At 41.7% G+C, this 12405-nt stretch overlaps 1 protein-coding gene across 5 annotated transcripts in view; it reads left to right on the top strand.

Moving 5' to 3' along the window:
* The first annotated feature begins 2658 nt into the window (after window positions 1–2658).
* The window catches only part of LOC138740546 (transmembrane gamma-carboxyglutamic acid protein 3), a 42414-nt gene continuing 32667 nt past the window's right edge, over window positions 2659–12405 (top strand). For all 5 annotated transcript variants that reach the window (XR_011342982.1, XR_011342980.1, XR_011342983.1 and 2 more), the window contains exon 1: window positions 2659–2736. The gene's annotated coding sequence lies outside the window, so the exon portion shown is untranslated. The remainder of the gene's footprint in view (window positions 2737–12405) is intronic.

Below are 12405 nucleotides of genomic sequence, written 5' to 3'. Positions count from 1 at the left end.
TACAAGCCCAGCATCTGCAGACTTTTCTATTTAACTAGGAATTGAATATATCCAATTTTCTCCAACACCCTAGAATGTGTTGGCAGGTAGATTAACTGGCTATTGCAAAATTACCCCAATTATGTAGATCAGTTGTAGAATGTGAGAGATTTGAATGTTGAGGAAATAAAATGGTTTAGAATAAAACAAGTATTAGCATGGATAATGGACAAGATGCAAGGACTCAGGCAGATCAGTTTCCACGCTCTATCTATGTTTTCCACCTTTGATAAAAAGTCTTAACCGTTTCTCTCTCCACAGATGCTGCTTGATTTACTGCGTATTTCCAGTTCTTTCTATTTTGATTTCAATTTCATCTTTAGTATTTTTGCTTTAAAGGGATAATAATTAATCCCTCCCATCTTGCCTTCCTACATACCAGGATAAATCTGTAAATTTGAGATTATGTGGAAGCTATGTTTCATCCTGAAGATAAATGGAAAATGCTCACAATTTTTGGTATTTTCAAATGCGCCAAACTATACTCTGGTGAGTGAAATGTAAAACATAACTGTGTTTGACACTTTACAAAAAGTAACTTTCTCCAGACTGTACTTGTACAGCTGTTACTCTAACCAGCAGTATGATTACAGTTTGCTCTGTATCAAGCCTGATAATTCCCTGTACACAAAACTTGGTTACTAGATTTTTTTCCAACCAAACTCGATCTTGTCCAAATTTGGCCTCAATGATGTCTTATACAACTTTACCATACAAAATGCTATACTCAATTCTGATTTACAAAGGCCAATATGCCAAAAACTCTCTTTGCAACCCTATCTACCCATGACACCACTTTCAGGGAATTGATATCTGTAGTCCCAGATCCCTCTGTTCTACTGCACTCCTCAATGCCCTACCAATAACCGTGCATGTCCTTTCTTGGTTTGTCCTTCCAAAATGCAACATCTCACACTTGCCTGCAGTAAGCTCCATCTGCCATTTCTAAGCCCATTCTTCCATCTGGTCTGTATCTTTCTGCAAGCTTTGAAAACCTTTGCTGCCCACACCACCTCCAATTTTAGTGTCATCTTCAAATTTACTGATCCAATATACCACATTATCATCCAGATCATTGATATAGATGACAACAATGGCCCCAGCACCAAACCCTGAGGCACACCACTAGTCACAGGCCTCTAGTCTGAGAAACAATGATCCACCACTACTCTCTGGCTTCTCTGGTCCAACCTCTGTGGAATCCAGTTTACTACTTCACCATGAATACTGAGCATCTGAACCTCCCATGCAGGACCTTGTCAAAGGTGTTACTAAAGTCCATATAGACAACATCCACAGCCTTTCCTTTGTCAACTTTCTTGGTAGTTGGTTAAAAACAACCTACCTCACACAAATATAAATTAAATTTAGACATACAGTACAGTAAAAGGCCTTTTCACCCCATGAGTCTTTGCTGCCCAATTAACCTACCCCCCCCCCCCCCCCCCGCCCCCGGTACATTTCAAATGGTAGAGGGAAACCGGAGCCCCAAGGGAAAACCCAAGCAAACTCTTTCAAACAGCAAAGTCCCAATTGCTGGCGCTGTAAAAGCATTGCCCCAACCACTATGCCAACTGTGCTACCCTAAAAGCCATGTTGACTATCCCTAATCAGTCCCTGGCTCTCCAAATAATTGTATGCATGATCTCTTTGAACACCTTCCAAAAACTTACCTACTACGGACATCAGGCTCATCGTCTTATAATTTCCAGGGTTACTTTTGGAGGTTTTAAAACAACAAAACAGTGTGAACTACCCACCACACCCATGGCTAAGGACATTTTAAATATTTCTGCTCGAGCCCCTGGAATTCTGACACTGTCCTCCTTCCAGGCCCTAGGGATTTATCCACCCTTATTCAGACAGCAATGACTTCCTCCTCTTTAAACTGTATAGGTTCCAATGACCTCACTGGGTGTTTTCCTGACTTCCCACGACTGCCAGTTTCTTGGAAAGACGACTGATGAGGAAAAAAAATTCTCCCCCATCACTTTTGGCTGGATACATATGGTGTCCAATTTTGTCCCTTACTATTCTTTTGCTTTTAATATACCTGTAGAAACCCTTAGGCTTTTCCTGCACGTTGTCTGCCGAAGCAACGTTCTTCTAGCCTTCCTGACCTCTTTCTCGAGGTCGCCCCCTCTATTTTTATACCCTTCAACTCCCTCATTTGCTCCGTGTTGCCGATCCCCCCCCCACCCCATGTGGCCTGAAAACCAAGGTTCCCCTCTCACTTTGCCCTGATAATTCCGCTCTGACATGAAATGCAATCGCCGTGACGTTCAACCGAGTTTCACAGAAGTCGTGGCCGGGAGCAGCCGTTTCCAAGGAGACGGAGGAGTGCGGAGGTGCCGCCTTCCCATTTCGTGCAGCGAGCTGGTGGGGATCCCACGGACCGGATTGGCATTGTAGTCCGCCATCGGCGCCCCGCCGACCTGACAGTTCGGGGTGGGTGGGGGGGGGTTTAAAAAAAGACCACCCTCGAATCATTCCGATGGAGAATGTCCTGCACGCATGACGACCAAACTGGAACTTCGATGCGCGCCAATGAACGGCGGGCGGATCAGCCTCGGCGCGCCCATTGGCTGCGGCGGCCGTCCATCGCAGCAGGTGGGCGGGCGCCGCCGGCCGGCCCGCCCGCACGGAGCTGGGGTGCGGGGTTTGCTCGGGAGCGCACTGGAAGGCGTGACGTGTGAGGTACGTACGGTCTGTTTCTGGCCCTCTTTTGTCTTCATTAACGAGAGACTAAAGGCTATTTTATGTATCTTTAAAGCTCACCAATGCCTCAGCCGAGTGTGTTTCCGAGGGGGTCTCGTTTACTGCAGCATCACCCACTTGGTCCCTTCGCTTTCCGCCTTCACGTTCTTGTTTCCATGGGAACCCCGGGTAATATTTAAGAGCGAAATAATCCGATGCCTCCAGCAAGCTTATTTAATTCAGCTTCAAATACATCTATTCTTTAAAATGTTAAGCCTTCTTCTCCGAGGGCTCCAGCGGGGCAAGCGCCCACACTGTTGATCAGCCGCGTGTGTTCAGTGGACAGGACATGGTCCAGGATGGTCACCTCATTTTTTGAAGCGACTCGAGTCATTGGTCTTGTTGCCTGAACCTATTTGGCAGGTGATCTTATTCCTCTCTCTCCACGTTTGTCTGCAGTGGAGCTGTTGAGGGCACTCGGGAGAGTTGTGGGTGGCTCTCGAGGCATTGCCCCGATCGGATAGGCTTTCGTATTCATCTCCAGTTCGGGGATCGATCTCCCCAGAAAAGAAAACACGAAAAATGTCAGCGTGCATGAATCTAGGATGTTAACTTTAAAAAAAAAGATATATAAGGTGATTGTCTCGCACTTGGTACCAAGACTTTCATTTACGTCTTGCTGCAGAGCTAGAGGTCGGATGTTCTTTGGAAGGTAGCAAGGATTTGGGAGATCAGGAGGACTTTATGCCTTATGGAAAACACTAAATACCTCGACGAAGGGCTCAAGCCCTTTCTCCTTTGCGACATAAAGCACACGGTTTGACTTGCTGAGTTTCTCCAGCGTTATGGTTTCTTTTTTTACTTCAACCACTGCGACTGCAGACTTACTCCGAGACTGTTTGAACCGGGTCCTTCGTGACAGGCTGACTCAGAAGGTGCATGAGTTCGGGTATGAAATTGGCTGGTCCACGGAAGACCGAAGGTACTGGGGAAGGCTGTTATGTCAGACTGGAGGCCTGCAACCAGTGGTTTTCTTTAGGGATTGATGTTGGGGGACCTGTTGTTTGGGATTATGTATAAATGACTTGGATCCAAAAGTGGGCAGATGAGTAAATTTGCAGATGACACAAAGATTGGTGGAATTGTGGAAGGGTACGGTGGTTCTCAACCTTTTTCTTTCCACACACATACCACTCTAAGTAATCCCTATGCCATTGGTGCTCTGTGATTAGTAAGGGATTGCTTAAGGCAGTATGTGAGTGGGAAGGGAAAGTTGAGAATCACTGCTCTAGACCCAATTGTGGCTGAAATACTTTGCTTGAGAAAAGTTCTTATTGGCCCATTTCCTTTGGAGTTATGAAAGCATGCACTTAACGAGTCAATTAGGTATGATTAAAACAGTGGTTTTCAAACTTTTTCTCTCTACCCACATACCACTTTAAGCAATCCCTTGCTAATCACAGAGCATCTATGGCATAGGGAATACTTAAAATGGTATGTGAGTGGAAAGAAAAAGGTTGAGAACCACTCGAGTAGAGAGCTCTTGAAGAATATATGGGGTAGAAATCAGTTACATATGTGGTCAGTTGGTGCTTAATCAGGAGAAGTGTCAGATGTTGAATTTTAGGAAGTTAAATACAAGATAAATGAAAAGTGTAAATGGCAGGGCACTTAAAAGTACTAACATGTCGAGAAACACTAAAGTGCTGGGGTAACTCAACAGGTCATGCAGCATCCATACAAAGCAATTGGCATTTTGGGCCTCAGCTGTTCATCAGGGCAAATGCTGAAAAGCTGTTTCATCAGGTTGTACTTGTGCAATCAGATGGTAATAACTTGACTAAGAAGGTGGGGGGTGGGAAGAAGCAACACAGGCTTACAGGAATGCCAGTGGAAGAAAGGAAAGGGGCTGAGATAGGAGAATGGACCAGAAGTCTGAGAAAGGTGCTGTCTGAGGAACAGAGTGGAGAACTGGAGGAAGGTAGGTATAGGTTAGTGGTTCTCAACATTTTTTTCCCCCTCATTCATACCAGTGTGGCATAGATGCTCTGTGGTTAGTAAGGGATTACTTAAACTGGTATATGTGAGGAGGAAAAAAATTGAGAACCACTGGTTGAAAAGAGAAACAAAGGAGTCAGTGGGATAATAGAAAGGGGGAGGGGATTATTGGAAACTGGTGGTGATATTGATCCCTTCTGGTTGGAGACTGCCAAAGTGGAACAGGAGATGTTGTTCCTTCAATTTATAGGTGATCTACAAGCCCATGGGCAGACAGGTCAGTGTGTGAATGAGATGTAGCTGGCTTGGATCTGTGCTGTTCCAGTGTACAGAACAAAGGTACTCAACAAAGTGTTCCCTCCCCCAATGCAGAAGGATATGGGGTCCGGGTGGATAGCTCATTGAAAGTGGCCATGTAAATGGATCAGGTGGTAAAGCAGGTATATGGAATGCTTGGCTTCATTGGGCTGTGCATTGAGTATAAAGTAAGGAAGGAAGGCATATTGTTGCAGTTGTATGAAACTTAGCTTAGGCTGCATTTGGAATACTGAGTGCAGTTCTGGTTACCCCATTTCAGGAAGGATGTGGAAGTTTTGGAAAGGGTACAGAAGAGGTTTATCAGGCTGCTCCTTGGTTTAAAGGGCCAGTGTTATAGGGTGATATTAGACAAACTTGGGTTGTTTTCTCTGGAGCACAGGAGGCTGATGGGAGACTTGGCAAAAGTTGACGAAATAATGAGAGGCATTGATAGGGTGGACAGTTGGAATCTTTTCCCCAGGGTAAAAGCGTTGCACACTTGAGAACATGCCTTTAAGATAAGGGGGAGCAGGGACTTGGACATATTTTATTGTAGGGAGAGAGAGCTAGGTGTCTGGAAGTGGTGGAAGCAGTCATACTAGATAGACATTGGAATATGAAGGAGCTAGAGAGATGTGTATAAAGTGCAAGCATCAGATTTTTAGTTTGATAGGGACAATGTGTTTGGCATAGATACACGGACCAAAAGACTTTCCCTATGTGGTATTGTTCTATGTTGAATGTCTACAATATGACTTGAATATATCAAACAAAGAGCCTTACTTGGCAATGGTGAGTCATAAATGTTCCTTATTTATTTTATTTGAAAACAATACCACATATTTAAAAGCACTTGAATATCTTAAAAGAGAGTTTTAAAGACAGCAAAAAGTAGAAGAAATAGCCAAAGCAGTAGTCAAAAGGAAAAAAAAAGTTCAAAAGTGGAAAGAAAGGCCACAAAGTGAAGAATTTTAAAGTCTAAGAATATAATGATCTTTTTGCAAATGATGAAGAGGTAATAGATGAAAATAATAGTAAAACTGTGTTGGAGAAGTTAAGTTTGAACAATGGGACTTCAGAATGGAGTAGGTTGAACAAGTGGAATGGATAGATTCGAAGATGACTATAAGGAATTTGAAACTGATCCTGTCCTGTTGTGGATTCTTTGTACCTTTAATTTTGGTGGAATTGATGAGGTTAGAAGAATGTTAGAGAAGTTGAACATAAAATATTGACTGCATCAAAGCAATAAGATTGGATGTGGTTTGAGATAACTGACTGGAAAGCAGATTGCCTTGGTGATGGATTAAGATGAACTGTTAATCTTGGCTCATGATCAAAAAATGCCTCAAAGGACCTTGTGATCTTTCCCATTCAGCTCTAATTTTTCAGTTTTTTGATTTTTAAAAAACATGTAAACAAATAAAAGAACTGTAAACAGATAACAAATGTGAACAAACTGTGCAATGCAGAGAGAAAAAAATCAATAAAGTGCACAAGAAAGAGTCCTTAAATGAGTCTCTGATTGAGTTTGTCGTTGAGGAGTCTAATGGTGGAGGAAGAGCAGCTGTTTCTGAACCTGGTGGTGTGAATCTTGTGGCTCCTATACCTCTTTCATGATGGCAGCAGAGAGAATATAGGGTGTGCTGGGTGGTGTGGGTCTTTGATGATTGATGCTACCCTCCAATGGCAGCATTCCATATAGGTGTACTCATTAGTGGGGAGGATTTTTCCTGTAATGTTTGAGCTGTGTCCACTACCTTTTGGAGGTCTTTGCACTCAGGGGTATTGGTGTTCCCATACCAGACAGTGATGCAACTGATCAGCACACTTTCCACCACACCTCTGTTGAAATTTGCCAGGGTTTCTGGTGACATACCAAACCACAAACTCCTGAGGAAGTAGAGGCACTGTTGTGCTTTCTTCATGATGCCATTGGTGTTTTAGGTCCAGGAAAGATCCTCTGAGGTAATGACTCCTGAGAACCTGAATTTGCTCATCCTTTCCACCTCTAATTTTCTTCCAATGATCACTGGATCGTATACTTCTGGCTTTCCTTTCCTGAAGTCAATAATCAGCTCCTTAGTTTTAGTGACATTGAGTGCAAGGTTGTTGTTGGTTTTCAATTTCCCTCCTGTATGCTGACATCCCTTCCTTTATACAACCCAGCACCATGGTATTGTCGGCAAATTTGTAGATGGTTTTATTGTCATACTGAGCTACACAGTCATAGGTGTAAAGTGAATAGAGCAGGGAAGTAAGATCACAGCCCTGTGGTGTTCTGGTACTGATAGAGATTGTGGAAGAGATTTTTACCAATCTTCACTGATTGTAGTCTGGAGGTGAGGAAATCCATGATCCAATTACACAATGGGGTGTTGACCCTCAGGTCTTGGAGTTTGCTGATCAGTTTTGAGGGGATGATGGTGTTAAATGCTGAACTGTAATTGATAAAGAGCATCGTGATGTATGCACCTTTGCTGTCTAGGTGTTCCTGGGTTTTGTGTAGAGCCAGTGAGATGGCATCTGCCGTAGGCCTGTTTCTATGATAGGCAAACTAGAATGAATCCATGTCACTGCTCAGACCAGTGTTTAAATTTATAATTTTCCATCAGGGCAAACCCAAATCACCTGTAAATTGGAGGAGCAACATCTAATTTTCCATCTGGATATTTTCCAACTTGATGGCATTAACATATGATTTCTACTAGCCTACTTCCCATTTCTCCCTCTTCCCCATCCCTCTTTTTTCCTACAGCTGTCCATTTACAGAGCCATCCCCCCCCCCAACTTTTTTTTGCTGGTGTGCCCTCCCTCCCATATCCACCTATTACCTTTTGCCTGTGGGACTGCACTCCTCCCTCTGCCCCTCTCCCCCACCATTTTTTTATGGGCACCTACCCACATTTTGTTCATATCTTGATAAAGGTATGTATCTTTGCTATCTAAAGTACACTGTTTGCCCATCTGAGTTTCTCCAATATTATAAATTATAAAGGTTGTGCAAGTAACCAAATAAGGTGGTCTCAGCCAGAATTTGGAAGAGATAATTGAACATCAAATAGCTTAGGGTAGATGTGGCAATGAAGAAAAAAAAAACGTCTAATTTTCTTGTATGGCTATTGACCTGGTTTTATTTTGACAAGATAAGGATGTAATTGAGTAAGCTAAGGATGTAGTTAAGGCATTTTGGCAGAGAAGGCTGAGTGTGTTGGGAATAGAAATCATTACCATAGCTTACAGTTGTTAACCATACAGAAATTCTAGGGAAGGCCATGGCAGAGCAATATTAAACCTAATGTGTGTCACATAGAATATCTTTTAACATTGAAGGTGATCTTAGAAATCCTTCTAGAGATGGTCTGAGAGGAAATTCTTGAATTGTTGCTGACACTTGACAACCTTTTGAGAATATTTGGAGGAGAATCAGTAGTTTAGAAGAACAAATTAATAGTAGATGAGAGGAATATCAAAGCTATTTAGGAAAGGGAGGATACAACTCTTGAAAATAAAAGATTGAGGTTGAAGAATGTTTGATATGAAGGGATTGGATTGGCTCAATGAAACACTCAACAAGTTAAAGCCTTGTTCCATGCTTGAACTACATCTTCATACTGCTGTCTTCAGCTTTCTACTCTTACAATATCTCCTGCTCCCTAATTTTGATTGCCATAATCATAAAATTCAAGCCACATTAAATATTTTAATTACAGTGCAAATGGATAGATTTTCCACTCTTGATTTCAGAATCAGAATTTATTGTCATGAACATCATTATTTTGCAGTAGCATCACGGTGCAAATATTTAGATAAGCCACCTTAAAATAATTTTTTTTTTAACTACAAGGAAAAGTCAAAATAAGGCAGTGTCTGTGGTACAGTGTTCATTCAGGAATCTGTTGGTGGAGGGGAGGAAGCAATCCTTATGCCGCTGAGTGCTCGTCTTCAGGCTCCTGCCCTTTTTTCTTGATGGTAGCAGAGTGAAGAGAGCATGGCCTGGATGATGGGGACCTTGAGGATAGAGGCTTCTTTCTTGACACTTCCTCTTGTAGATGATTTTCCCAGTGACTAAAATCACATTAAAATGTTGCAGATTTTATTACTGAACTGGGTTGCTAACAACCTACCCAGACTTCACTCTTATTGTTGCTATCTAGGGAATCATACTGGAGAGTGTACATTTGATTCCTGCCAAGAACATTATTGGACCTGATCATCATGGAATCTGAATCAAATTACCTATCATTACTTCTGGCTTGAATACGCATTGGGCGAGCCACAGGTTGACTTATGAAACCCATAAAATGAGAAAATTGGAGGATGAAAAATTGTTTAAATTCTTTGGGCTAGCCTTTATGATAAGAGTTATGGTGATCCAAGCAAACAATATAGTACATTTTCCTTCCACACAATATGATTCACAGAGTCCAGTATTTTCCCCTCTCCCTTATTCCCTCCCCTCCCTTCTTCCATAAATTATACAGATGCACAATTACACAAGAAAAACAACGTACTACCAGACCCCAAGTATTAAATAAACAATAAAAGGTAGGGGATAAACAATGAAAATGAGACTAAAAAATTAAAACACGTTGTCTGCCATACCCTCCAATTCACTTTCTCCTTTATATGCCTAGTGGGTCAGTTTACCCCAGCCCCATTGCTCAAGTTTCACAAAAAGGAGGGTGGGGGTGGGTGGATGTAGCTCATATTTGCGCACCTATGTGGTGGTTTCTTACTGACTTGCAGTCTAATGACAAAAGGTTGCTGTTAAGAAATGAAAATGTTACTTTGCCTTTGTTTCACTTTGTCTTCTACTCCAGAATAAGGTCTAAAGGTTAGCTATTTGAAGAAACAGATACTCTGAGTGTATTTTCACATTTAAATAGCTAGTCTAACTCAAGGTGGAAAGTAGACTACTGTGATTAATTCCCCATTTATTTACCAATGAGAAAGAGGCTGTACAAGTGATATTAACAGCCAGAGGACATGTGTACAAGGTAATTGACAAAATAAGCAAGGAAATTTGGCAATATTTTCAGTTCAGCAAGCTGTAATGATCTAGAATACATTGCATGAAAGGATGATCGAAGCAAATTCACCATTAACCTACAAAATGGAATTGGATATATTCTTGGAAAACAGAAAGTATAAGATCTGATGAATGGAACTAAATAAACAGCTCTTCATAATGTGACAGATACTATCCCAATCAATCCATTGTCTCCAAAGCAGGCATCTATCCATCAATTCCAATGAGCCATTTTGCCAACCCTCTCCCCAGGTCTCTCTTTTCTTCATCCCTCTGTCTCCCTTCCTTCAACTCCTCAACCCCTTCTCTTATCAGAGAGCTATCTTGGCTCACTGCCCTCTCTCCTTGTCACTTCTCAGCTTCTTTCTCTTTTACTGTCCTATCTATCTACCTATTACCTTTCCCCTGTTATCATGTGTTTCTTCTCCTTCCACTTCCCCTTAACTCCACCTTGTTAATGGGTGTCTGGGTGATTATAAGCACTCCTGAATGAGGGCTCAAGCAAGAAACTTGACTGCCTTTCACTTTCTATGGATGCTCCATGACCTGCTGAGTTTCTCCAGCATTTTTGTGTACTGCACTAGACCTAGCATCTGCAGATTTTCTTGTTTACCTCCATAAATCCTTGGGTTGTTGTAAGAAACTGGAACACTCAGGAAATTCATGTCATCATGGAGAGAATGTGCAAACTTTGCACAGATCTCCTGATGTCAGAATTAAACCTAGGATTGTGGAGCCATGAAGCAGCAGGACTATCTTCTAGACCAGATGTGGCCAAATTTGCTTAACATAACAGCACATATGATAGCAGTAAACTGATTAAATTTCAAATTTGTTTTGTTAGGGTGGACCTGGCTATAGCCAAGAAGTGTATAGCAATCATCTGGAAGTCTGACTCTCTCCTACCTATTGCTTGGTAGGCTGGGGAGATGCGTAGTTGTACCCCGATGAAGAAAATTATGTATAACTTAAAATATTAAATATTACACTTTTATTAAGATATGGCAACCATACTTGTATTATATAGGGGTCCAAATGTAAAAACTTGACCCTTCAATGTATGTAAAGTTGTGATATCCCAGGAAAAGAGAATTAAGAATGGGTGGGGGGAATGTTTTTTTGTTTTGTTTGTAAACATTTAATATATATTTGAAATGTATAGAAGTTTCTTTGGCGTGGCTTCGCGGACGAAGATTTATGGAGGGGTAATGTCCACGTCAGCTGCAGGCTCGTTTGTGGCTGACAAGTCTGATGCGGGACAGGCAGACACGGTTGCAGCGGTTGCAAGGGAAAATTGGTGGGTTGGGGTTGGGTGTTGGGTTTTTCCTCCTTTGCCTTTTGTCAGTGAGGTGGGCTCTGCGGTCTTCTTCAAAGGAGGTTGGTGCCCGCCGAACTGTGATGTGCCAAGATGCACGGTTGGAGGCGATATCAGTTAAAGACTGTACAAATATATTTATGGAAAAAATGAAAAATAAAATATTTTAAAAAGCTACATACAATAAACTTAAGATGTTTGAGAGCCACAAGACAGCTTATTGCAAGCCATGCCCACTAAAACTACCATTATGAGCACTGGCTCAAATGATTCCTGTCTCAGCAAACCTATTTCCGCGAGCTGCATATTATAAGTCAGAGAGCTATGCGTAGCTCACGAGCTGTGGCCTATTCCAGGCCATTTTGCCAATTGGCCTCTTTTTACACTATATGACTTCATCATATCTTGAGCCTACATCATGAATTAATTCTTTTGAGAGTAGGTATGACTAATGGACAAGCCAGCCATGTTTGAAGCAATTCCTTGAAAATAGCTGGTTTATGATATGCCATTGTTAAGAGAAGTTACTGCTTGCAGATGCAATGTACAATACTATTTCACCCTAAACATTTTTTTTACTTGATGACTAAACACTTTTGGGAATCAGCTATTAGACACGAGTAGTGTTTATTAGTATTTAAAAGTGTATTCTTTTTAATCAGAAACTTGTGCAACACATCTTTTGTTTTTTTAAGTTGAAGAACAAGTATTTTTGAAAAGGCCTCAATGACATTGCAAGCTGGATGTGGAGGAGGCCTCTCTATATTGCTGTTTAATTAGAACGAAAGTGGCTTCTGTTTAATCATGTGGCTACATAACATGTTAAAGCGTAAAAATGTAAACAAGGTAAGTTTCCTGTCTACAAAAGAACCATCTTTTCTCCTTTAGTCAGGAGTTGCTGAAGATGCCACATTTCAGTTAAAATGGTATAACTATAGCAAGTTGAATTTAAAGAAACATTATTTTCCTACCTGGGCTATGGAACCACAAGGTAAAACAGCTTCCAGATCCAAAACAGATGTTAGGC

The sequence above is a fragment of the Narcine bancroftii genome, chromosome 8 (genome assembly GCF_036971445.1).
Source record: "Narcine bancroftii isolate sNarBan1 chromosome 8, sNarBan1.hap1, whole genome shotgun sequence".
In the NCBI taxonomy this organism is placed as follows: Eukaryota; Metazoa; Chordata; class Chondrichthyes; order Torpediniformes; family Narcinidae; genus Narcine; species Narcine bancroftii.
The sequence above is the reverse complement of the archived record's forward strand: the minus strand, read 5'-3'. Positions and strand labels throughout refer to the sequence as shown.